This window comes from Aulonocara stuartgranti (genome assembly GCF_965226115.1).
Source record: "Aulonocara stuartgranti genome assembly, chromosome: 22".
Classification (NCBI taxonomy): Eukaryota; Metazoa; Chordata; class Actinopteri; order Cichliformes; family Cichlidae; genus Aulonocara; species Aulonocara stuartgranti.
In genome coordinates, this window is record NC_138957.1 from 35,408,192 (window position 1) to 35,434,657 (window position 26,466).

The 26,466-nt window shown below is 40.8% G+C and overlaps 1 long non-coding RNA gene and 3 gene segments (V, D, J or C); all 4 read left to right on the forward strand.

The window, feature by feature from the left end:
• The first annotated feature begins 4,803 nt into the window (after window positions 1–4,803).
• On the forward strand, window positions 4,804–6,458 carry LOC309698045. The gene is made up of 2 exons (XR_014273995.1): window positions 4,804–5,230; window positions 5,968–6,458. It is a non-coding gene; the product is annotated as an uncharacterized lncRNA (long non-coding RNA).
• Window positions 6,459–6,557: 99 nt separating this feature from the next.
• Window positions 6,558–12,676, forward strand: LOC309698162 (Ig kappa-b4 chain C region-like). The segment is given in 3 exons: window positions 6,558–6,561; window positions 11,400–11,507; window positions 12,191–12,676.
• A 2,232-nt stretch (window positions 12,677–14,908) lies between these two features.
• LOC309698163 (Ig kappa-b4 chain C region-like) lies at window positions 14,909–19,384 on the forward strand. The segment is given in 3 exons: window positions 14,909–15,011; window positions 18,268–18,375; window positions 18,899–19,384.
• A 3,602-nt stretch (window positions 19,385–22,986) lies between these two features.
• LOC309698164 (Ig kappa-b4 chain C region-like) lies at window positions 22,987–26,103 on the forward strand. The segment is given in 3 exons: window positions 22,987–23,005; window positions 24,827–24,934; window positions 25,618–26,103.
• The last annotated feature ends 363 nt before the right edge of the window (window positions 26,104–26,466 follow it).

The following is a 26,466-nucleotide window of genomic DNA, read 5'->3' on the forward strand; positions in this document are numbered from 1 at the left end:
ACCAGTGAGCACTCTTACAGTAATAAACTGCTGCATCTTCAGCCTGGACTCCACTGATGGTCAGAGTGAAGTCAGAGTTTGATCCACTGCCTGTAAAACGAGCTGGAATCCCTGAATGTAGATTGCTAGCATAGTAAATGAGCAGTTTAGGAACTCCTCCATCTTTCTGTTGGTACCAGTGCAAATAGTGGTTGTTCTTCCAAAAATTAACATCCTGACTGGTCGTACACTTGATGCTCACAGATCCTCCCACAGCAGAGCTCACTGCTCCAGGCTGAGTCACTGTGATCTGTCCTCTGGACTCTGAGGACACAGAGACAAAAACATAAAGCAGCTTCATGGTTTTGTGGGCTTCATTTCAGAGGGACAGATGTTGATAGAGGAGAGGAGTTTGATTCTCTGGACTTTACCTGTGAAGCAGCAGCAGAGGAGAGTCCAGATGAGGACGCAGATCAAAGTCATGTTTTTGATGAGGAGGATTTCTGTGGCTTCTGTTGTGATGAAGGACAGCTGTCAGTCATCCAGTGTTCAACTCTCAGGACTATAAACTCTCCCAGAGCACTGGAGCATGGTGCTGCTGATGCAAAGTGCCTCTCTATGGAAATCATCTGACTCCAGCAGGACTTGTGTGATGAGACGGCTTACAGGGAGGAGGTCAGCGCCCTGACCCGCTGGTGTCAAGACAACCATCTCACCCTCAACGTCGCAAAGACAAAGGAGTTGATAGCGGACTTCCGGAGGTGCAGAGAAGTACACACCCCCATCACCATCAACGGCGCTGCTGTGGAGAGAGTGAGCAGCTTCCAGTTCCTTGGAGTACATCTGGCTGAGGATCTTACGTGGTCAGTACACACAAACAAAACAGTGAAGAAGGCGCAGCAGCGCCTCTTCTTTCTCAGGAGACTGAAAAGATTCGGCATGAGCCCCCGCATCCTCAGGACCTTCTATCACTGTGCCATTGAGAGCATCCTCACTGGATGCATCACCAACTGGTACGGCAACAGCACCGCTTACAACCGTAAAGCTCTCCAGAGAGTAGTGCGGTGCTCTGAACAGATAATTGGAGGTGATCTTCCGTCCCTCCCAGGACATCTACAGGAAGCGCTGCCTGAGGAAAGGGGGGAGGATCATTCCCATCAGGAGCTCAGTCTGGGTGGAGCTTTTTTCTCCTTCTCTCGCCTCATGTTGTGTATCCGTTCTTTAAGTCTGATGTCGTTAGCCATGTCTGGGCCCAAACTCCGCTGCAGGTCCTTAAGTCAAATGATCACTGCAGTATTACTGAGAGTTGAAAAACTTTATAAATTCTTTCATCTTTAATAAAATGATCAGTGTGGCTGCTCTACCAGGTATAACAATTAAATTTAACATCCGGGCATCCATGAAAACAGAACTTATATTTAGGCTTCCATCTAAATATATTACACCATGTTCTGACTGAGAGATTTATGAAACAAATTAAAATGTACAGCTCTGCTATCACTTCCTACATAAACAAAGACAGGAAAGTAAACAGCAGTGACGTTTGTAGGGTTACTGAAGTTGGACTACCTGGTATATAATGATGTGCTACGTGATCGCTAGCACGACAAAGCTATGTTAGCATAACATAAACAGTGAAGCTGGAGGACGAACGCTAACGGAGGACTTTTTTCCACTCGATAAAAGTTAATGTGAGGGTTCCCAATGGTTAGGGGCAAATGCAATCGCATGGCAGGATGCTGTAAACGGACTAAACGTCAGTCCAGTTTTGCCAACTTAGCGACTTTGTAGTCGTGTTTTTAGCAAGTTTTCAGACCCCCTTAGCGACTTTTTTTCTAAAAAGCCACTAGCAACAAGTCTGGCGACTTTTTCTGGTGTTAGGGAAAAATATAACTCGACCCCTACAGTGAGGGGATGTGAACGCTGTATGAATTTGAACAGATGTGTTAGAGCTCACCTTTATCCTCCTGTATCATCACCATCATTGACACTGAATGAGGGGACATAATCATAATTATAAGACTTTTTATTCCCTGGCTTTTAACTCTGTGGGTAACTGACATTTTTTATTGTTTTTTAACTTTATTGCTATGTCTGGTTTTATTACTATGTGCATATTAGTATTGTACAGCACTTTGGTCTACCAGGTGTGTTTTTAAAGTGCTACAGTGGGGCAAAAAAGTATTTAGTCAGCCACCGATTGTGCAAGTTCCCCCACTTAAAATGATGACAGAGGTCAGTAATTTGCACCAGAGGTACACTTCAACTGTGAGAGACAGAATGTGAAAAAATAATCCATGAATCCACATGGTAGGATTTGTAAAGAATTTATTGGTAAATCAGGGTGGAAAATAAGTATTTGGTCAATAACAAAAATACAATTCAATACTTTGTAACATAACCTTTGTTGGCAATAACAGAGGTCAAACGTTTACTATAGGTCTTTACCAGGTTTGCACACACAGTAGCTGGTATTTTGGCCCATTCCTCCATGCAGATCTTCTCGAGAGCACACACACACACACATCTCCTCACTAATGCGTTTTCATTGGAAAACACATCGTTTTCTCTCTGTTTTGGCGTCCCGTCTACACTGAGACAGCGTTTTCGCTCAAGGAAAATGCTGTGCTCTCGAAAACGCATACATTTGAAAATGGTGCTTTCGCGTCGCAGTGTGGACCGTGAAAACGGAGACTTTCTAAAACGATGACGCATGTTAGTCATGTGATGCAGTCATTTGACCAATTAAACTAAGATAGCGGAGGGCATTATACAGCAGTTGTTTTGTTTGCTCTATTAAGACTAATATCAGTCTGTACATGCTCCAGATTGCTTTTCTTCAAATTCTTTAACTCTTACTCGCTTTTGCAACTTTGTACTTTTGTGTTACTCGCAGCAACAACTCCACCTCATTGTTAGTCCATTTAAAAAACTCGGTGCTTTTCCTCAACATTTTGCCGCGACGTTTAAAGAGCTGGAAAGTAAATATGTGCCAGACAGTGTCATGATTCGGCTGTGTGGCAGGCAGGAGAGGACCCAAACGCACACTCACGGGGACACGGGGAATAAACTCAGAGAGCACAGCTTTATTGCTGGAAAGGCAGATCACGGGTAATACAAAACTAAACTGGGAAAAACTAAATATAAAGCTCACCAAGAAACACAGGGAGAATCACACACAGCATGAGGGAGAAGGCGACACCGAACTGAGGAAGACGCAGACATAAATACACAGAGGGTTAACGAGGGAAGTGGGAGCACACGGGGAACACAGCTGACACAGATAACCATAACGAGACAGGGCAGGAGTGAACACAACATGACGCATACTGACGAGAGATTGTCAAAGTAAAACAGGAAGTACACGGAGGTTCAGACAGGAGGAGAGAGAGCACGGGGAGAACACAGACATAACGGGCTGGGGAAAACATGGAATAAAACACAAGGAGAGACGACGGCTCACAGATACACAGGGGCACACAGGAGGTAACCAAATAAGGAACATCTTAACTAAATAACCTAGGAACCAAGGCATAAATAGGGAACAAAATACAAAACACACAAAAACTAAGAATACTGGGCCAACATGGCCCAGGACCATGACAAACAGAAATGAAGCAGGTCGAATCTTCCTGCGTTTCACACATGCGTGGACCCGCAACTCTGTGAAAACAACTGAAAACCCTAGTGCGGACGCAGAGTGTTTTCAGATGAAAACGCAGTTTTATCTGGGCTATCTGGGCTAGTGTGGACGTAGCCTGAAGATGAATGGCACAGCCCTCTTTAAATACAGTCAAACAGTTGTTGTTCTCACCCTTGTCCCGTCCGAGAGAGTTTACAACCTTGTCTCCTCTTCCAGTGTCACATAGAGACTGCTCCTTGCCTCTTCTCCCCATCCTCAAAGACCTGATTAACAAAAGACTTCACCACCTGTTGAATTCTCCCCCTCTGGGTGTCACCAACTTTCTAACGATGCCTGACTTTGTGCAATAGAGTAAAAGCTGAATGCTTCCCCACATGTGAACCTTGAAGTGACCCAAGAGTGATATTACTAAAACATGTGACAAATTCATAAAATAAAAGAAATTTCCAGCACATTTCCACTCTTTGGATTACTCTGCTAATCACATCAATAACAGACTTTTCTTTTCTGACATTCTGTATATCACATCAACACCATTGTACACTCAAAGAGATTTCACTATGTGCATCCTCACTTCACTATTCTCCTCTCCACCCTTTTGTTCATCTCCAATCGTCCTCATAGCCTAAACTTCTATATGCAAAAGATAACAATAATGATAAAAGGAAAAAACTTCCCACAAATGTCAAACTACACATGGAAACATGATGTTCATTCAATAGAAACTGTGGTTAAGATAACTGGCGTACTAGAAAAGCAGTGGAAGTTCTGACTGCTGGTATACCACAACTTTATGCTTTCAACAGCTATCGTTAAGCGACCTAGCTTGTATGAAGCTTATCTGATATTTATATAGTGATCCTCCAGCTTCCAACTGTATTACCCTTCCATGTGACCAATGACCATTCACACAGCAGTCGCTTTCTAAAACGTCAGATATGTATCGGATTCAGTACCACATACGAAAGTGAACTAGGTCGGATTTGGAAAATATTGGATTTGTGCTTTCTGTCATACCATGATCGGATATGAGTCGCTTAGGGTCAGAAAAGTTGGATTTGATGCACTTTCGCCTGCAGTGTGAACGTAGCCTTAGTCTTGCTGTTCAGTGCTGGCTCAGTAGTGTATGTTTGTGTCCTTTGTCAATATATATGCATCTTTGTATGGAGTGGATCAGCCAGTTTATCAGAGCATCAAACACAAATATATCTGATTTTTCTATATTTATGAATATAGTCTCTAAAAATGTAGGAAATCAACAAAGTCTTCATTTACACTGATGCATATTAATTAACATTTACATTTCTGTAAATTGGATCCACTGTGTTATTCTCAGATTTTGATATCAGAAAAAGTCCCAAGAAATCAAAGTCAAAAGTTTTACATTCCAAATAAATTATTCATTATTTAAATGTGATGCACTGTAATATTTTCAGTTTTCACATGAGCTGACAAAATGATACAAACAGTGAATTATTTTGTTGAGTTTGTTTGTTTCAGAGTCAGAGAGCCGCGTCTCTCTACAGTCAGAGGTTTTTGTACGGCGCCTCAATGAGTTTGTATCACTGTGGTACACGTTCGGTGGAGGAACCAGACTGGATGTTAACTGTAAGTACATTTCACTTATTTATGAAGCTCAAACTTGTATCATTAAGGTGAATTTCATTTCCTTCTACATAAATACTTCATGTTTCTCATGAATATAAAATTTAATATCAGTGTAAATTTTGAATTTAGACGAAAATCGTCTTGTGTATTTATTTTTACTGGAAATTAAACTTTTAAAAGTTTTTTTTTCTTGAAGGAAAGTAGAAAACGTTTATATATTTTACATTTCCATAAAAGTTTTGTCTTCAACCTTTTGCTGCAAATAATGTGCCATCCATCTAAAATTAATAGTTCTAAACGATTTAACATTATTAACGACACATTAACAGTTTGCTGTCTGAGATTTGCTGAGTTTATGAATTTTAAAGTGTGAGTAAGTACAGTTATCTTTATTGTTCCAAAATAGAGCAAAACAGGTCTATGCTTCTTTCTTTTTTACATAATAAATTGTTTTTTTGACAATTTTTTGACAAAATTCTCACATTTTAATATTTTATTTGTTTTCTAATTGTAAAACTAATAAATTATTCAAACATAACACACACGAGGACATCAGAAGTCAAAGAAACGGTTTAATATTTTTATCTTTGGTACTGAAACTCGTCTGTTGCCATGGTTCAGCAGTGAAGCCTGTCTGTTACCATGGTTACCAAGCTCAGAGAGGGAAGTGAAACATCTGGAGATCAGTTTCACCCAAACTCCCAGTTTCTCTAACATCTCTCTCTCTCTCTCTGCAGTGGGCCGAGTCCCCCCCTCCCTGACCATGCTGGCGCCCTCTAGTGAGGAGCTGAAACAGGGGAAGGCTACAGTCATGTGTGTGGCCAAAAAGGGCTTCCCCTCAGACTGGAGTCTGTCCTGGAAGGTGGATGGCAGTGGCAGCATCAGCTGGGAGGAGAGCAGGAGCCCCGTGGTGCAGGAGAACGACGGCCTCTACAGCTGGAGCAGCACCCTGAGGCTCCCTGCAGACCACTGGATGAAGGTGGGCTCTGTGACCTGTGAGGCCACCCAGGGCTCCCACACTGTGGTCTCAGAGCCACTGATGAGAGACCAGTGTCCCCAGTCCTGACCTGACTAACTGTGACTTTCATGCTGGTCTTACTTTCAGTCTGCACTCTGTAGCTTTAAAAAAAAAAATCTAATTTCTTCTCTCATTTTTCATTGCTTTGTTTAAAGTTTAAAGTTTGTTTAAAGTTTTAAAGAATAAAAAAATATCTATATTAAATAAGAACCGAGTCTTTGTCTTACTTTTGTGGTGATGTCAATATTAAACTCTAAATAATGATTTCCAGGGTTCTAATTGGAAACCAGTGTGCTATCTGTAGTCAATATGAGTCAGTAGAATTAAGCCACTTTCAATACATGAAGTAAAGCAAAGTTTATGTTAAAGAGTAAGTGCGAAGGGGAATTGAGAGACACTGCCATTACTAAGCAGGATATTAAAGACATTACATTTATGCAAATTCATTGCATGCTGTGTAATGAAATGTTTCAGCATGTTGCAGTTTGTTGTATGAAACACTGCGCAGGTGGAGCAGAAAAGCGCTGTATAAGAATGAGTCTATTCTCGTGATCAGTGTTGGGGTAGGTATTTTAGAAGTAATTTAATATACAGAGTTTTTTTGTTAAAAGTATTCAGTACGTTATTTTGCTGTTTTTGTTTCTGTAAAATCACCTGAAACACAACATGTCATAACTGTCATTGAACAATATGAACTTGTAGGCTACAGTCTCTCACACCAACATAAATCCCTATCCTAACGACGACACACATATTTTCTTTCTCTTGGCATTTAGGTATATGAATACCTGTCAAGGGTCCTTGACATACAGGTCTCCGACTCGGAGGACAAAAATTAATGTCCTGTGTCTTAGGAGGGCAGGATTGCTTTGCTTTTTCTTTATACGATGCTTCGCAATATTAGTTTTGCCTAACAACCTGTTTTTGACTCCTAAATTGTCATTAATGCAACCGCTCTACATAACAGTCAGTGTAACTGATTATAAATCTTTTATTCATGAACCTACACATTACGCTTTATTTACTAGTTGTATGTATTTTAACAGAGCAAGAGGTGGACCACACGTTTGAAGAGCTGCTGGTCTTTATAACTGGGGCTGACTTACTTCCACCACTGGGGTGTCAGGGCTCTGTGTGCGGGCAGGCGAAGAGGAGGATCTAAACGCAGGACTAAGACACAAACGTGAAACTAAAAAACCTCAGCTTTATTGCTGGTACGAAAACAAAACCTGAAGTGAACACGGAATATGGAGAACAGAAACACACAGGCATAATCTGAGGGTACGATGCAACACTGAGCACAGGAAAACACAGGGCTTATATACACAGGGTGGTAATCAGTGAATGGGCAACAGGAGGGAGACACAGCTGGGAGAGATCAGGGTTAACGAGACGGGGGGAGCCAAGCTGCACACACTAACATAAGACGCTGACTTTCACAATAAAACAGGAAACATGAATTATTAAACAAGCATGCAGACTTTACACTGAGAGACAGAGAATGACACATGGAACCTGAACTAAACTAAACGTGAGATATAACTGAGAACAAATCCTTAAGCACGGATAAACAGAAACAAGAAATAATAATCATCACTACGAGAATAAGAAAACAATCCATGAAGCAGAATTAAACCGAAATATAATAGACACAAAATACTGGGTCCAACGGACCCAGAACCGTGACATGGGGTCCTGCAACATAGACTTTTATGATCAGGAGTCAGGGATACGCATTGATGTGCAGCTTATCCCTGTATCTTCTGAGACGTGTTGCATACGAGGATCAATTTAAAGATCTTATGAACACTGCATTAAAAGCATTCCTGGGATTTGGAAAGCTGTAGCTGCATTTACATGAACTGATGCTGGAAAGCTGTGGTTGAAACCTGTGGCCTTTTGGGAGGAAGTTGTGTTATTCTAAGTGTTCTGAAATGGGATTGCTCCTGGGCTTCTTCAAAATTGTACATTTTAAAAGTGTTTAGTATAAAAGTTGTTTGTTTTTACAAATGTGACTGTATATAGTTGTATTCATAGTCCCGTTGAGACAGGTGGGGTATGCATGCAACAAGCCATGCACCAAAAAGTGATGTTCAGAAAATGCTTCAAGTATTGGAAGGAAAATAACAATTCATCTACAAATGTTCTTTTGAAAGGTTGTTGTGCAGTCATGTTTAAGTATTCGGTTATAATATACTGCATAGTTTCTTGTTGCTGCGTTGTGTTTGTGTTGTTGTTTTAAATGTGCAATAGCTGCCTAACAAACTTTGAACTGAAAGACGCTGACTTTTGTAAAATAAAAGTATTGTAATGTCAGTTCTCATGGTGTCTCTTTACCAATTAAAGTTGAGGCTCACCTGTTACTGTCAAATACTGGTGTTGGGATCCACTGACGAGGGCTGTTCAGTACACAGGTATGTGCTTAAGTCGAGGTAAACAGTTCAATAAATTTACCTTCATCTGTTCTCAAACTGAGAGCTCAAGATTCCATCTCAACTCAATTTGTTCAACTGCTTTCAGGAACAAAGCAGTTTTAACTCCTAAGTTTAAAGTCAGAGTTGGTTAACTCTGAGATGGGCAGCTGACCTTTGACTATAACCTGTTTAAATATTAATAACTCAATTTGAGGAATGTGAACATGTGTCAGTGCTATTATTAGAACACATACTAATATGCACAGAGGGTAACGAGGGAATACACCACAGAAGGCAGACACAGCTGAACCTCATCAGACATGACGAATACACTCACACAGAACGCAGAATCCAAATAAAACAGGGAACCAGAGAATAGCTCTGAGACACGGGTTGACAGAACATAAGGAACAGAGGGACGAAGAGATGCGACTGGAAAACAGAAAATAAATGAAACGAATCATATTAATAATCAAAAACATGAATAGGAAGTCAACAGGTCTTTGTACCATGGAAGTGTTGAAGAGCAAAAAAGAGAAAATCTAAAAACCTGAGAAAGAAAAGATGGAAATTTGATCATTTGACTGATTTGGACTTAAAGTTTCTATTTGAAGTATTTGCTAAATTGTGCAGATAATTATGACTCACTGACTTTTGCTGAGTTCATTTAGTGTTAGATTTTTTTTCTTACAGAAATATGATTTTTGATAATGATCAATATTTAGAAATTGAGATTTATTTGAGCTGGTATGAAGCAGAAGTCAAAGGTCATAAATGATTTGTTAAAAATAAATGATATATTTCCAACTTTCTTTTCCTTTAGCAACAATGACATTTTCACTCTGTGTGTGTGTGTGTGTGTGTGTGTGTGTGTGTGTGTGTGTGTGTGTGTGTGCTGATGCAAAGTGCCTCTCTATGGAAATCATGGAAATGCCCTTGTCCATTATAAAAGGTTTACTCTGTGTTCAAGAATCAGTGATTTGGTATTTCTGTCTGCTGTAATTTCATCTTTTTTTTCCTCTTTCTCTTTTTAATTAATCCATTGAGTTATTCATAAAATCAGCAATTTGTGTTTTGTTGATTATTTTTAAAAGCATTTTTTTAAAGTTTTACATTGTGCATCTTATGCTGAGCAAGCTTTGGTTGTGAGGATTGGGCGGGCTATTCTGTGACGTACTTAAAATCTGGTAATACAGTTGGTAAATATTTGCACGAAGAAAAGTCATCATTTCTTCATCGTGCTCTGTACTACACTATAAAGATTACAGCATAAAAACATAAGCAGCACATCATCAGAACTTATACTGAATCTTTGCACCAGACCATGTGTGTTACTCATGGCCGTTGATCAGTGTCTGTTCATTAATGGTCATGAGAATTTGCATATTAATGATCAAGGAACTGACCTCCCAGCCCATTGGTCCTTCAGTGGGCTGGTTTCAGTTATTATGCAAATGTCCTGTTTCTAAGGTTGGAGAAACCTGCAGTCAGCTGAGACTGAAGAAGTCACCTGGATGAGTGACGAAACGTTTCTCCCCCTGAAAACGCTGCGTCCAGATGAACAGAATCAACCTTGTGGGTTTTACTTACCTGGATGATTGAGCGTGCATCAAGACACCATGTGCGTTAGTGCCTAATTATGAATAATATTACTCAGATATTGATCAGTGACAAACACAAAAGGCTACAGTTTCAAATATTTTAGACTCTCTGACTGGTGAGAGTAAAATGCTGAACATTTGTCTCAATGCTAGATAGAAAGCACTCAGGCATAGGATTTAGTGTTTATACGAATGTCTGTGGATGAGGCATGTTTTATGAAGAGCTTTGTCTATGTTTATATGTCTGGTTGGGTCTTAGACTCCATCTCACCGCCCCCCCACACACACCCGTCTGGGGCTCTCCCCAGCTTGTTTCTAGGAGGGAGGCGGCTGTCCCTCCAGTGGTCCTGCTTGGGCTCTTGTGCTCTGGGGGGAATCTGGATGTCTGGGTCCTGGATGTCCTCCGTGCTTGCTCCATGTCCTGGGGGGCAGTGCTATGGCTCCCCGCAATTACTATTAGATAGTTACATGGAGAAACCTTTTGAAAACAAGCGCACTCACGCACACAGGTGTGCACAGACACTCACCGTCTTCCTTGGATGCTGCCTCTAAGCATATCGTCTGCTGTCGGTCTTTTGTGCTGCTCAGTAGCATTCAGTCTTTATTATTTACTCTTACTTATGCTTATCTAGGTTGTTGCTGTGGTCTCCCTACTGTGTTGTTCTCTTTTTGCTTGTTTTCTTCTTTTTCTTCCAGCAGGTGATCTCATGGGTTTTCATTGTCTTTTCTCACTGTCCCTCTTCCCCTCTGTTTTTCTTTCCCTCTCCTTTTCTTAAACTTCTCTTATCTGTCTTTCTCTTTACGATCCCCCGGTTATATCTGTTCCAATTCTAATCATTTAAAAAAATTAAAAAATTAAAAAATAATGAAGATCAATCAAGTGGACCAGTATGGCAAAGCCATAATGATACACTTGAGAAAATAAATCTGTTGAGAATTTTTCTTGGCCTTCAGACAATAATTCTGATTGCTTCATTGCCGAACGGGACAGGACAAAAAAATGTGATCGTCCAAAAGCTCATGGATTGAACTGTATTTAAACTAAGATTGTATGATGGTATTTGAAGAAGTCACATCAGCTGAGTCATGGCTGCTGTGCAAACAGTGAATGATTTAGTTGAGTTTGTTTGTTTCAGAGTCAGAGAGCCGTGTCTCTCTACAGTCAGAGGTTTTTGTACGGCGCCTCAATGAGTTTGTATCACTGTGGTGGACTTTTGGTGGAGGAACCAGACTGCAAGTTGGACGTAAGTTTATTCTGGTTTACTATCAAATACTGTCTTTTTATTAAAGTGCATTTAACAATTTCTCTTCTGATTTTAAGAGAAAAGCACGTAGCTTTACAATAAGTTTGATGCTGGAATTTTTTATCATCCTCTTGTGTCGTGGAGGATAATTCAGATCTGCTCTGTCAAAATATTATGTCTACATTTCAGTCAAATTAAACTGAAAAAAAATCTGACAATAATATAAAGAAGAAAAACTTTCAAGTATTGTTTGAAATTACTTTGAGTTTGTGTGAATTTTAAAAATTGTTTTAGATATACATGAAGTGGATTTTGTGTCGCTGAATTAATTAATTTATTCTATTTATTTGTTTCCAGTTAATATTAATGTCAGTCATGTACAATATTGATGATTTTAAACTTGTTTTGTAAATGTTTCCACATCTGCTTCTTTTATTTCCAGTGTAGTTTGAACATATTTCAGCTCAAACTGTGTGATGATTCTCTCTGTGCTGATATGCATGAGAGGTTTCTTAAAGGGAAGTGAAACAATGTGTGAGTGAATGACTGGTGGAGCAGAAAAAACACCTGACAGAAACTTCTTAACGGAGAAAATCAGCTCTTACAGTAAAGGTGTCCCACTGTCTGTGGTTTGATTGACAGCTGTGTGCTCCCTGTGCTCTAAGCTGATTGGTGTCTCCTAGGTGATACCCGTCCCGTCCTGACAGTGTTGCCCCCCTCCAGTGAGGAGCTACAGCAGGGGACTGCAACAATCACATGTCTGGCCAACAAGGGCTTCCCCTCAGACTGGAGTCTGTCCTGGAAGGTGGATGGCAGTGGCAGCATCAGCTGGGAGGAGAGCAGGAGCCCCGTGGTGCTGCAGAACGACGGCCTCTACAGCTGGAGCAGCACCCTGAGGCTCCCTGCAGACCGCTGGATGAAGGTGGGCTCTGTGACCTGTGAGGCCACCCAGGGCTGCCAGACTCTGGTCTCAGAGCCACTGAGGAGAGACCAGTGTCCCCAGTCCTGACCTGACTCAACCTGATACTGGTTTAATGCTCTCATTCTCAACTCTGTAACTGTCTCTCCATCTTTCTTTTTGAAGAACAAATAAAGACTAAAACTGTTATTTTCTTTCTCATAATGACAACATTCATGTTTTAGGTAATAAAGATGTTTTGCAAAGTGAATTTTGGTTGAATCAGACATTTAATTTTATTCAAATCTACAAACCTGCACTTGATGAATATATTTTTCATTTACAAGAATTCAGACCAACTCTGCACTCCAACATGATGTCTTTATTTTACACTGGTAAAATAAAACACAGGCTGAAAGAACCACTAAGGAGATCTGCATTTTGGCAAAAAGGAGTTTTAAAGTTGTTCAGGTTATTTTTATGTTTATTTAAATGTGTGTGGTAGGTTGTTGGTGGTGTTGCTCACCTGTACCAGACAAACTGGTTCATGAAGCAATGCTGGGACCTGGTTACCACGGAAACAGTCTCACCAGACTACAAAGCAAGTCTAAAGAAGAAAGAGTCTTTAGTGTCTCTAATGAGCTGTTTGTTCTGAGGAGAACTCACAGACAGGAGAGTCAACGAATGCAAGGAGTGCTTAGAAAGAATCTGAAGAACAAAGTTTTAATTTCACTGACGAACACGGAGAAGATTAAATGAATGATGACATGAACAAACTATGAAAAAACACCTTCGGTTCAATAACAGCTTTTTCACTCATGTTCATGTTTGATGATATGTTTACAATAAAATCTTTAATTCACAGGTGTGTAGGACATTTTTGACGAATCACTTTATGTTGCGTGTGTGTGTGTGTGTGTGTGTGTGTGTGTGTCCTCAGTGAACTGTATCAGTCTCTGCAGTATCTTCCAGCTGCAGCAGTCACTTCAGTTTCTGTTCAGTCTGACTGAGGGAGGTTTTTGTACGACTGTTTTTCACTGTGTGAACACATTCTGACTGTTCAGCCAGTGATAACTCTGACAGTAATAAACTGCTGCATCTCCAGCCTGGACTCCACTGATGGTCAGAGTGAAGTCAGAGTTTGATCCACTGCCTGTAAAACGAGCTGGAATCCCTGATTGTCGAGTGCTAGCAAAGTAAATGAGCAGTTTGGGAACTCCTCCATTTTTTTGTTGATACCAGGCTAAACGCTGATAGTTGCTATGAACATAAACATCCTGACTGGTCGTACACTTGATGCTCACAGATCCTCCCACAGCAGAGCTCACTGCTCCAGGCTGAGTCACTGTGATCTGTCCTCTGGACTCTGAGGACACAGAGACAAAAACATAAAGCAGCTTCATGGTTTTGTGGGCTTCATTTCAGAGGGACAGATGTTGATAGAGGAGAGGAGTTTGATTCTCTGGACTTTACCTGTGAAGCAGCAGCAGAGGAGAGTCCAGATGAGGACGCAGATCAAAGTCATGTTTTTGATGAGGAGGATTTCTGTGGCTTCTGTTGTGATGAAGGACAGCTGTCAGTCATCCAGTGTTCAACTCTCAGGACTATAAACTCTCCCAGAGCACTGGAGCATGGTGCTGCTGATGCAAAGTGCCTCTCTATGGAAATGAACTGACTGACTTGGATCAGTCTGACGATGCTGTATATCAGGAATGATTCAATCCATCGTAGTATTGAGCAGATATATCAGTTTGTTCTTCAGAATATTCTTATTCCAAAATTTTTTCTATTATTTAAATGTTTTGTTTTATGGTTCATTGATGGATTCACATGTTTATCATAATATTTAGTAAGAATATATCTGGATTAATTTAAAATATGAATTAACGAGGTCACAGGTTCATCCTGTAGAGTAGCTGAGCTTAGTCTCAGAGAGTGAGGAGCTCAGACATGTGGAGGTACAGTCACTGCTCTTTGCTTCAAAGGACTTCTTATAAAACACAAACAGACACAATCAGTATCTTTTAAACGAGGCTGTTATCTCTGACAGCAATACCTATAACACCTCTTTCTGTAGCTATGATCACAACCATGTGACATGTAACAGCGGGGCAGATCAAGCATCGTTGTTCACTGCTGTTGATGTTTTTTTAATCACGAATTACAAACAATTACACAACTGAATTCCAGCTTTATTCAAATGAATAAAATTAAGTAATAAAACCCATCATGATAGAATCTCTGTTATCATCACGGACACTTTAAGTTCAAGAACATGTACCTGGATAAAAGCTGCTGTTGGAGGTAAAATCCTCAGACTGAACTTGGGACCTTCACATTTCTAATTCTTACAGAATTTAATGAGCAGAAACAAACAACTGATTGTTTAGAATTTATGATTGTTCAGCACTTTTCTGCACCTTACTGAGTGCTTACATTTGAGTCTTTCATGCTACTCTGTATACAAATCTGTACATCTGTGTCCATAACAGAGAGAGACAAAATGGGTGTATTTGATTTGCCTTCTGTGGCGGAGGTGTGGTCCTTGGCTCATCTGCAGGGGAGGAGTGGTACAGTGAGCTCAAGGGGGCGGTACCGGGAGGCAGGTGAGCCACAGGTGGTGGCGACTGACTGATGACGCTGTCTCTTTCTGTTTCTCTATATAGTGAAGACAGAGTCGAGCGGGGACGGGGAGAGCTGGACTGGAACAGACTGTGTTCCTTGAGTTCATAACTGTCAGTAAAACGCAATAATAGTGAGCACAATCATCGTGTGTGTTGTGTACTTTTACACCTTTCTAACAATCCTATTTATGTGAAGTTGGGATAAGGTTCCAAGAAACTTAAAACCTCTGTGAAGTGTGAGTGAGGTCAAAGGTCATGAAGCTCAAGTGTCAGCATTATAAGTTAGCTTTTTAGGAGTTTCACCATTTTTCTGTTGGTAACAGAACGTGTCATTACCTTCATCTACCCCATGATTGGTTGTAAATCTGAGGGTGATGGAGACCAATAAACTTCTTTTGATGAAATAATACACACTATGTTTGTTGACTCCAGAAACACCAACAGTGACATCTAGAGGAGGTTCCCCACATGTTTTGTTTTTTGTTTTTTTGATTTTTTTTGTAATGTGCGTTACACGTGTGGCATGCCACTATACTGTGGAGAACAACAGTCACTTATGGGGAAAAACGCTCGTCCCAAACGAGTTTAAAGGCATTTGAGTCTCAAAAAGTGGTTTTAGTGTCAGGGTTACAGTTAGGTTATGGTTAGGCATTCACTTTTGATGGTTAAGGTTATAGTAAGCAGTTAGGAAAAGCATTATGTCAATTAGATATCCTCACTAAGATATGAAAACCAGTGTATTTCTTTGAGTGTGTGTACTCAGTCAACTGTATCAGTCTCTGCACTTGAGAGAGGTTTTTGTATGATGGCTTTTCACTGTGTGAACACATACTGGCTGTTAATGTAGTGTTCACTCTGACAGTAATAAACTGCTGCATCTTCAGCCTGGACTCCACTGATGGTCAGAGTGAAGTCAGAGTTTGATCCACTGCCTGTAAAACGAGCTGGAATCCCTGATTCTCGACTGCTAGCAGAGTGAATGAGACGTTTAGGAACTCCTCCATCTTTCTGTTGGTACCAGGATAACCAATTACTATAAATATTCTGACTGGTCCTACACTTGATGCTCACAGTTCCTCCCACAGCAGAGCTCACTGCTCCAGGCTGAGTCACTGTGATCTGTCCTCTGGACTCTGAGGACACAGAGACAAAAACATAAAGCAGCTTCATGGTTTTGTGGGCTTCATTTCAGAGGGACAGATGTTGATAGAGGAGAGGAGTTTGATTCTCTGGACTTTACCTGTGAAGCAGCAGCAGAGGAGAGTCCAGATGAGGACGCAGATCAAAGTCATGTTTTTGATGAGGAGGATTTCTGTGGCTTCTGTTGTGATGAAGGACAGCTGTCAGTCATCCAGTGTTCAACTCTCAGGACTATAAACTCTCCCAGAGCACTGGAGCATGGTGCTGCTGATGCAAAGTGCCTCTCTATGGAAATCATGGAAATGCCCTTGTCCATTATAAAAGGTTTACTCTGTGTTCAAGAATCAGTGATTTGGTATTCCTGTCTGCTGTAATTTCATCTTTTTTTCCTCTTTCTCTTTTTAATTAATCCATTGAGTTATTCATAAACTCAACAATTTGTGTTTTGTTGATTATTTTTAAAAGCATTTTTTTAAAGTTTTACATTGTGCATCTTATGCTGAGCAAGCTTTGGTTGTGAGGATTGGGCAGGCTATTCTGTGACGTACTTAAAATCTGGTAATACAGTTGGTAAATATTTGCACGAAGAAAAGTCATCATTTCTTCATCGTGCTCTGTACTACACTATAAAGATTACAGCTTAAAAACATAAGCAGCACATCATCAGAACTTATGCTGAATCTTTGCACCAGACCATGTGTGTTACTCATGGCCGTTGATCAGTGTCTGTTGATTAATGGTCATGAGAATTTGCATATTAATGATCAAGGAACTGACCTCCCAGCCCATTGTTCCTTCAGTGGGCTGGTTTCAGTCATTATGCAAATGCACTGTTTCTAAGGTTGGAGAAACCTGCAGTCAGCTGAGACTGAAGAAGTCACCTGGATGAGTGACGAAACGTTTCTCCCCCTGAAAACGCTGCGTCCAGATGAACAGAATCAACCTTGTGGGTTTTACTTACCTGGATGATTGAGCGTGCATCAAGACACCATGTGCGTTAGTGCCTAATTATGAATAATATTACTCAGATATTGATCAGTGACAAACACAAAAGGCTACAGTTTCAAATATTTTAGACTCTCTGACTGGTGAGAGTAAAATGCTGAACATTTGTCTCAATGCTAGATAGAAAGCACTCAGGCATAGGATTTAGTGTTTATACGAATGTCTGTGGATGAGGCATGTTTTATGAAGAGCTTTGTCTATGTTTATATGTCTGGTTGGGTCTTAGACTCCATCTCACCGCCCCCCCACACACACCCGTCTGGGGCTCTCCCCAGCTTGTTTCTAGGAGGGAGGCGGCTGTCCCTCCAGTGGTCCTGCTTGGGCTCTTGTGCTCTGGGGGGAATCTGGATATCTGGGTCCTGGATGTCCTCCGTGCTTGCTCCATGTCCTGGGGGGCAGTGCTATGGTTCCCCACAATTACTATTAGATAGTTACATGGAGAAACCTTTTGGAAACAAGCGCACTCACGCACACAGGTGTGCACAGACACTCACCGTCTTCCTTGGATGCTGCCTCTAAGCATATCGTCTGCTGTCGGTCTTTTGTGCTGCTCAGTAGCATTCAGTCTTTATTATTTACTCTTACTTATGCTTATCTAGGTTGTTGCTGTGGTCTCCCTACTGTGTTGTTCTCTTTTTGCTTGTTTTCTTCTTTTTCTTCCAGCAGGTGATCTCATGGGTTTTCATTGTCTTTTCTCACTGTCCCTCTTCCCCTCTGTTTTTCTTTCCCTCTACTTTTCTTAAACTTCTCTTATCTGTCTTTGTCTTTACGATCCCCGGGTTATATCTGTTCCAATTCTAATCATTTAAAAAAATAAAAAATAAAAAATAATGAAGATCAATCAAGTGGACCAGTATGGCACTGATTCACTTGAGAAAATAAATCTGTTGAGAATTTTTCTTGGCCTTCAGACAATAATTCTGATTGCTTCAGTGCCGAACGGGACAGGACAAAAAAATGTGATCGTCCAAAAGCTCACGGATTGAACTGTATTTAAACTAACATTGTATGATGGTATTTGAAGAAGTCACATCAGCTGAGTCATGGCTGCTGTGCAAACAGTGAATGATTTTGTTGAGTTTGTTTGTTTCAGAGTCAGAGAGCCGTGTCTCTCTACAGTCAGAGGTTTTTGTACGGCGCCTCAATGAGTTTGTATCACTGTGGTGGACTTTTGGTGGAGGAACCAGACTGGATGTTGGACGTAAGTTTATTCTGGTTTACTATCAAATACTGTCTTTTTATTAAAGTGCATTTAACAATTTCTCTTCTGATTTTAAGAGAAAAGCACGTAGCTTTACAATAAGTTTGATGCTGGAATTTTTTATCATCCTCTTGTGTCGTGAAGGATAATTCAGATCTGCTCTGTCAAAATATTATGTCTACATTTCAGTCAAATTAAAACCGAAAAAAAAATCTGACAACAATATTGGTGATTTTAAACTTGTTTTGTAAATGTTTCCACATCTGCTTCTTTTATTTCCAGTGTAGTTTGAACATATTTCAGCTCAAACTGTGTGATGATTCTCTCTGTGCTGATATGCATGAGAGGTTTCTTAAAGGGAAGTGAAACAATGTGTGAGTGAATGACTGGTGGAGCAGAAAAAACACCTGACAGAAACTTCTTAACGGAGAAAATCAGCTCTTACAGTAAAGGTGTCCGACTGTCTGTGGTTTGATTGACAGCTGTGTGCTCCCTGTGCTCTAAGCTGATTGGTGTCTCCTAGGTGATGCCCGTCCCGTCCTGACAGTGTTGCCCCCCTCCAGTGAGGAGCTACAGCAGGGGACTGCAACAATCACATGTCTGGCCAACAAGGGCTTCCCCTCAGACTGGAGTCTGTCCTGGAAGGTGGATGGCAGTGGCAGCATCAGCTGGGAGGAGAGCAGGAGCCCCGTGGTGCTGCAGAACGACGGCCTCTACAGCTGGAGCAGCACCCTGAGGCTCCCTGCAGACCGCTGGATGAAGGTGGGCTCTGTGACCTGTGAGGCCACCCAGGGCTGCCAGGCTCTGGTCTCAGAGCCACTGAGGAGAGACCAGTGTTCCCAGTCCTGACCTGACTCAACCTGATACTGGTTTAATGCTCTCATTCTCAACTCTGTAACTGTCTCTCCATCTTTCTTTTTGAAGAACAAATAAAGACTAAAACTGTTATTTTCTTTCTCATAATGACAACATTCATGTTTTAGGTAATAAAGATGTTTTGCAAAGTGAATTTTGGTTGAATCAGACATTTAATTTTATTCAAATCTACAAACCTGCACTTGATGAATATATGTTTCATTTAGAAGAATTCAGACCAACTCTGCACTCCAACATGATGTCTTTATTTTACACTGGTAAAATAAAACACAGGCTGAAAGAACCACTGAGGAGATCTGCATTTTGGCAAAAAGGAGTTTTAAAGTTGTTCAGGTTATTTTTATGTTTATTTAAATGTGTGTGGTAGGTTGTTGGTGGTGTTGCTCACCTGAACCAGACAGACTGGTTCATGAAGCAATGCTGGGACCCGGTTACCACGGAAACAGTCTCACCAGACTACAAAGCAAGTCTAAAGAAGAAAGAGTCTTTAGTGTCTCTAATGAGCTGTTTGTTCTGAGGAGAACTCACAGACAGGAGAGTCAACGAATGCAAGGAGTGCTTAGAAAGAATCTGAAGAACAAAGTTTTAATTTCACTGACGAACACGGAGAAGATTAAATGAATGATGACATGAACAAACTATGAAAAAACACCTTCGGTTCAATAACAGCTTTTTCACTCATGTTCATGTTTGATGATATGTTTACACTTAAATTCACAGGTGTGTTGTTTTTATTTTGAACCTCACTGATCAGGAACATTTTCAGCTTTTTGGATTCAGATTATTTTATCTTGATATAGATTCAGTGTTTGCTCTAAGGTCAAAGGTCATGAACAGGACTTATCCTAGTATCTGTTAATGGCCCACATTTGTTCTTTAGTTAAATATATATTTGAAAGTTGAACACAACATACATGCGATGTAGGACACAAATTTGTGATGAATCACTTCATTTTGTGTGTGTGTGTGTGTGTGTGTGTGTGTGTGTGTGTGTGTGTGTGTGTGTGTGTGTGTGTGTGTGTGTCCTCAGTGAACTGTATCAGTCTCTGCAGTATCTTCCAGCTGCAGCAGTCACTTCAGTTTCTGTTCAGTCTGACTGAGGGAGGTTTTTGTACGACTGTTTTTCACTGTGTGAACACATACTGACTGTTAGGATAGTGAAGACTCTGACAGTAATAAACTGCTGCATCTTCAGCCTGGACTCCACTGATGGTCAGAGTGAAGTCAAAGTTTGATCCACTGCCTGTAAAACGAGCTGGAATCCCTGAATATCGACTGCTAGTGTAGTAAATGAGCAGTTTAGGAACTCCTCCATCTTTCTGTTGGTACCAGGATAAATTATTGCTATTAATATTCTGACTGGTCGTACACTTGATGCTCACAGTTCCTCCCACAGCAGAGCTCACTGCTCCAGGCTGAGTCACTGTGATCTGTCCTCTGGACTCTGAGGACACAGAGACAAAAACATAAAGCAGCTTCATGGTTTTGTGGGCTTCATTTCAGAGGGACAGATGTTGATAGAGGAGAGGAGTTTGATTCTCTGGACTTTACCTGTGAAGCAGCAGCAGAGGAGAGTCCAGATGAGGACGCAGATCAAAGTCATGTTTTTGATGAGGAGGATTTCTGTGGCTTCTGTTGTGATGAAGGACAGCTGTCAGTCATCCAGTGTTCAACTCTCAGGACTATAAACTCTCCCAGAGCACTGGAGCATGGTGCTGCTGATGCAAAGTGCCTCTATGGAAATCATCTGACTGACTTCAACAGGATTTCATCACAAGCAGTCATCACAATGTGAATTCACAGGTGTCATTTCGATCAGTCAACATGGTTTGAGAGTCATTTGTAAAATCATCTAAATGATATGATTCATATTTATTCAGAAAAGTATATTTTAACATCCCCTGGTCTAGTTTTGTTTTGGTTGCTGTGACTCTAAGTCAGCACAGACTTGTATCAGTCAAATAATGCTGTTTAGTAATGGATCGATCAAATTAACATTTTACTGAAATTCAAAGTAAGTTCTCTAAATTTGGTCCTATATTGGAGCAGATAACATGTGGACGTCTTTGCCACAAGGATACTCCTCTTTTTACTTATTTTTTTCAGAGGCTCAAAAATAACTGAGCAATTGAGGACGAATGAGGACAGAATTCATAGTTTAAGGGAAAAAACTCTACCACAGCTTAATTTTGAGTACTTTACACGTCATATTCATTAGTCTAAAATACTCTCTAAGGGGGAAATGGACTGGTTTTTCTATAGTGCTTTTCTGCTCATTCACCCATAAAGAAATACAAGAACATTTTTGTATGCTTTTCCTACTGGAATGCTTTCTATACAACATTCAAACACATTTAGACTGAGATGGATGCATTGGATGGATGCTTCTGAGCTACAGTAGCCCCAGGTGGCTGTATCATAGTCTAAGTCTACTACCAAGAGATCAAGAGTCATCTTCATGAAAGGAAACTCTTACCAGTTACAAACTGCTGGTTACACTCAAGAACTGGAAGACTGGATTAGACTTTGCCAGAAAAACACAGAAAAATCAGGAACAGTTCCAAGATGAAATTTTATCAGCATAATTGGAAAAGAAAATGATGAAGAAGGAAAACTGATCTGAAGCATATCACATCATCTGTCAAAGATGTTGGAGCCAATGTTACTCATTGGAGTAGTTGGAAAGTCATTGGACAGCACTTCACAGTGCAAATAGATAATGACCCAAAGAACACTGACAACCCAAGACTTTCTCGGGTGAAGACATGGTCAAGTCACCTTTTTTTTGGTCTCCTATTATTAAATAGCCACAAGGCTCAAAATGTGGGTTTAGTGTAAGGGATACAGTTAATTTAAGATTTAAGCTAGGTGTTAGAGTTCAGGATTCATTTTTAAGGTTAGGGTAAGAGGCTGGGGAAAGCATTATGTCAACTAGATGTCCTCACTAAGGTATAAAAAGCATTTATTTGTGTGTGTGTGTGTGTGTGTGTGTGTGTGTGTGTGTGTGTGTGTGTGTGTGTGTGTGTGTGTGTGTGTGTCCTCAGTGAACTGTATCAGTCTCTGCAGTATCTTCCAGCTGCAGCAGTCACTTCAGTTTCTGTTCAGTCTGACTGAGGGAGGTTTTTGTACGACTGTTTTTCACTGTGTGAACACCCACTGACTGTTAGGATAGTGAAGACTCTGACAGTAATAAACTGCTGCATCTTCAGCCTGGACTCCACTGATGGTCAGAGTGAAGTCAGAGTTTGATCCACTGCCTGTAAAACGAGCTGGAATCCCTGATGCTCGAGTGCTAGCATGGTAAATGAGACGTTTGGGGGGGATTCCATCTCTCTGTTGGTACCAGGCTAAAAAGTGGTTGTTGCCAGAAACATAAACATTCTGACTGGTCCTACACTTGATGCTCACAGTTGCTCCCACAGCAGAGCTCACTGCTCCAGGCTGAGTCACTGTGATCTGTCCTCTGGACTCTGAGGACACAGAGACAAAAACATAAAGCAGCTTCATGGTTTTGTGGGCTTCATTTCAGAGGGACAGATGTTGATAGAGGAGAGGAGTTTGATTCTCTGGACTTTACCTGTGAAGCAGCAGCAGAGGAGAGTCCAGATGAGGACGCAGATCAAAGTCATGTTTTTGATGAGGAGGATTTCTGTGGCTTCTGTTGTGATGAAGGACAGCTGTCAGTCATCCAGTGTTCAACTCTCAGGACTATAAACTCTCCCAGAGCACTGGAGCATGGTGCTGCTGATGCAAAGTGCCTCTCTATGGAAATCATGGAAATGCCCTTGTCCATTATAAAAGGTTTACTCTGTGTTCAAGAATCAGTGATTTGGTATTCCTGTCTGCTGTAATTTCATCTTTTTTTCCTCTTTCTCTTTTTAATTAATCCATTGAGTTATTCATAAACTCAACAATTTGTGTTTTGTTGATTATTTTTAAAAGCATTTTTTTAAAGTTTTACATTGTGCATCTTATGCTGAGCAAGCTTTGGTTGTGAGGATTGGGCAGGCTATTCTGTGACGTACTTAAAATCTGGTAATACAGATGGTAAATATTTGCACAAAGAAAAGTCATCATTTCTTCATCGTGCTCTGTACTACACTATAAAGATTACAGCTTAAAAACATAAGCAGCACATCGTCAGAACTTATACTGAATCTTTGCACCAGACCATGTGTGTTACTCATGGCCATTGATCAGTGGCTGTTCATTAATGGTCATGAGAATTTGCATATTAATGATCAAGGAACTGACCTCCCAGCCCATTGTTCCTTCAGTGGGCTGGTTTCAGTCATTATGCAAATGCACTGTTTCTAAGGTTGGAGAAACCTGCAGTCAGCTGAGACTGAAGAAGTCACCTGGATGAGTGACGAAACGTTTCTCCCCCTGAAAACGCTGCGTCCAGATGAACAGAATCAACCTTGTGGGTTTTAATTACCTGGATGATTGAGCGTGCATCAAGACACCATGTGCGTTAGTGCCTAATTATGAATAATATTACTCAGATATTGATCAGTGACAAACACAAAAGGCTACAGTTTCAAATATTTTAGACTCTCTGACTGGTGAGAGTAAAATGCTGAACATTTGTCTCAATGCTAGATAGAAAGCACTCAGGCATAGGATTTAGTGTTTATACGAATGTCTGTGGATGAGGCATGTTTTATGAAGAGCTTTGTCTATGTTTATATGTCTGGTTGGGTCTTAGACTCCATCTCACCGCCCCCCCACACACACCCGTCTGGGGCTCTCCCCAGCTTGTTTCTAGGAGGGAGGCGGCTGTCCCTCCAGTGGTCCTGCTTGGGCTCTTGTGCTCTGGGGGGAATCTGGATATCTGGGTCCTGGATGTCCTCCGTGCTTGCTCCATGTCCTGGGGGGCAGTGCTATGGTTCCCCACAATTACTATTAGATAGTTACATGGAGAAACCTTTTGGAAACAAGCGCACTCACGCACACAGGTGTGCACAGACACTCACCGTCTTCCTTGGATGCTGCCTCTAAGCATATCGTCTGCTGTCGGTCTTTTGTGCTGCTCAGTAGCATTCAGTCTTTATTATTTACTCTTACTTATGCTTATCTAGGTTGTTGCTGTGGTCTCCCTACTGTGTTGTTCTCTTTTTGCTTGTTTTCTTCTTTTTCTTCCAGCAGGTGATCTCATGGGTTTTCATTGTCTTTTCTCACTGTCCCTCTTCCCCTCTGTTTTTCTTTCCCTCTCCTTTTCTTAAACTTCTCTTATCTGTCTTTGTCTTTACGATCCCCCGGTTATATCTGTTCCAATTCTAATCATTTAAAAAAATAAAAAATAAAAAATAATGAAGATCAATCAAGTGGACCAGTATGGCACTGATTCACTTGAGAAAATAAATCTGTTGAGAATTTTTCTTGGCCTTCAGACAATAATTCTGATTGCTTCAGTGCCGAACGGGACAGGACAAAAAAATGTGATCGTCCAAAAGCTCATGGATTGAACTGTATTTAAACTAACATTGTATGATGGTATTTGAAGAAGTCACATCAGCTGAGTCGTGGCTGCTGTGCAAACAGTGAATGATTTTGTTGAGTTTGTTTGTTTCAGAGTCAGAGAGCCGTGTCTCTCTACAGTCAGAGGTTTTTGTACGGCGCCTCAATGAGTTTGTATCACTGTGGTGGACTTTTGGTGGAGGAACCAGACTGGATGTTGGACGTAAGTTTATTCTGGTTTACTATCAAATACTGTCTTTTTATTAAAGTGCATTTAACAATTTCTCTTCTGATTTTAAGAGAAAAGCACGTAGCTTTACAATAAGTTTGATGCTGGAATTTTTTATCATCCTCTTGTGTCGTGGAGGATAATTCAGATCTGCTCTGTCAAAATATTATGTCTACATTTCAGTCAAATTAAACTGAAAAAAAATCTAACAATAATATAAAGAAGAAAAACTTTCAAGTATTGTTTGAAATTACTTTGAGTTTGTGTGAATTTTAAAAATTGTTTTAGATATACAGGAAGAGCATTTCGTTTCGCTGAATTAATTAATTTATTCTATTTATTTGTTTCCAGTTAATATTAATGTCAGTCATGTACAATATTGATGATTTTAAACTTGTTTTGTAAATGTTTCCACATCTGCTTCTTTTATTTCCAGTGTAGTTTGAACATATTTCAGCTCAAACTGTGTGATGATTCTCTCTGTGCTGATATGCATGAGAGGTTTCTTAAAGGGAAGTGAAACAATGTGTGAGTGAATGACTGGTGGAGCAGAAAAAACACCTGACAGAAACTTCTTAACGGAGAAAATCAGCTCTTACAGTAAAGGTGTCCGACTGTCTGTGGTTTGATTGACAGCTGTGTGCTCCCTGTGCTCTAAGCTGATTGGTGTCTCCTAGGTGATGCCCGTCCCGTCCTGACAGTGTTGCCCCCCTCCAGTGAGGAGCTACAGCAGGGGACTGCAACAATCACATGTCTGGCCAACAAGGGCTTCCCCTCAGACTGGAGTCTGTCCTGGAAGGTGGATGGCAGTGGCAGCATCAGCTGGGAGGAGAGCAGGAGCCCCGTGGTGCTGCAGAACGACGGCCTCTACAGCTGGAGCAGCACCCTGAGGCTCCCTGCAGACCGCTGGATGAAGGTGGGCTCTGTGACCTGTGAGGCCACCCAGGGCTGCCAGGCTCTGGTCTCAGAGCCACTGATGAGAGACCAGTGTCCCCAGTCCTGACCTGACTCAACCTGATACTGGTTTAATGCTCTCATTCTCAACTCTGTAACTGTCTCTCCATCTTTCTTTTTGAAGAACAAATAAAGACTAAAACTGTTATTTTCTTTCTCATAATGACAACATTCATGTTTTAGGTAATAAAGATGTTTTGCAAAGTGAATTTTGGTTGAATCAGACATTTAATTTTATTCAAATCTACAAACCTGCACTTGATGAATATATGTTTCATTTAGAAGAATTCAGACCAACTCTGCACTCCAACATGATGTCTTTATTTTACACTGGTAAAATAAAACAGAGGCTGAAAGAACCATTAAGGAGATCTGCATTTTGGCAAAAGCTGAAAAAGGAGTTTTAAAGTTGTACAGGTTATTTTTATGTTTATTTAAATGTGTGTGGTAGGTTGTTGGTGGTGTTGCTCACCTGTACCAGACAAACTGGTTCATGAAGCAATGCTGGGACCTGGTTACCACGGAAACAGTCTCACCAGACTACAAAGCAAGTCTAAAGAAGAAAGAGTCTT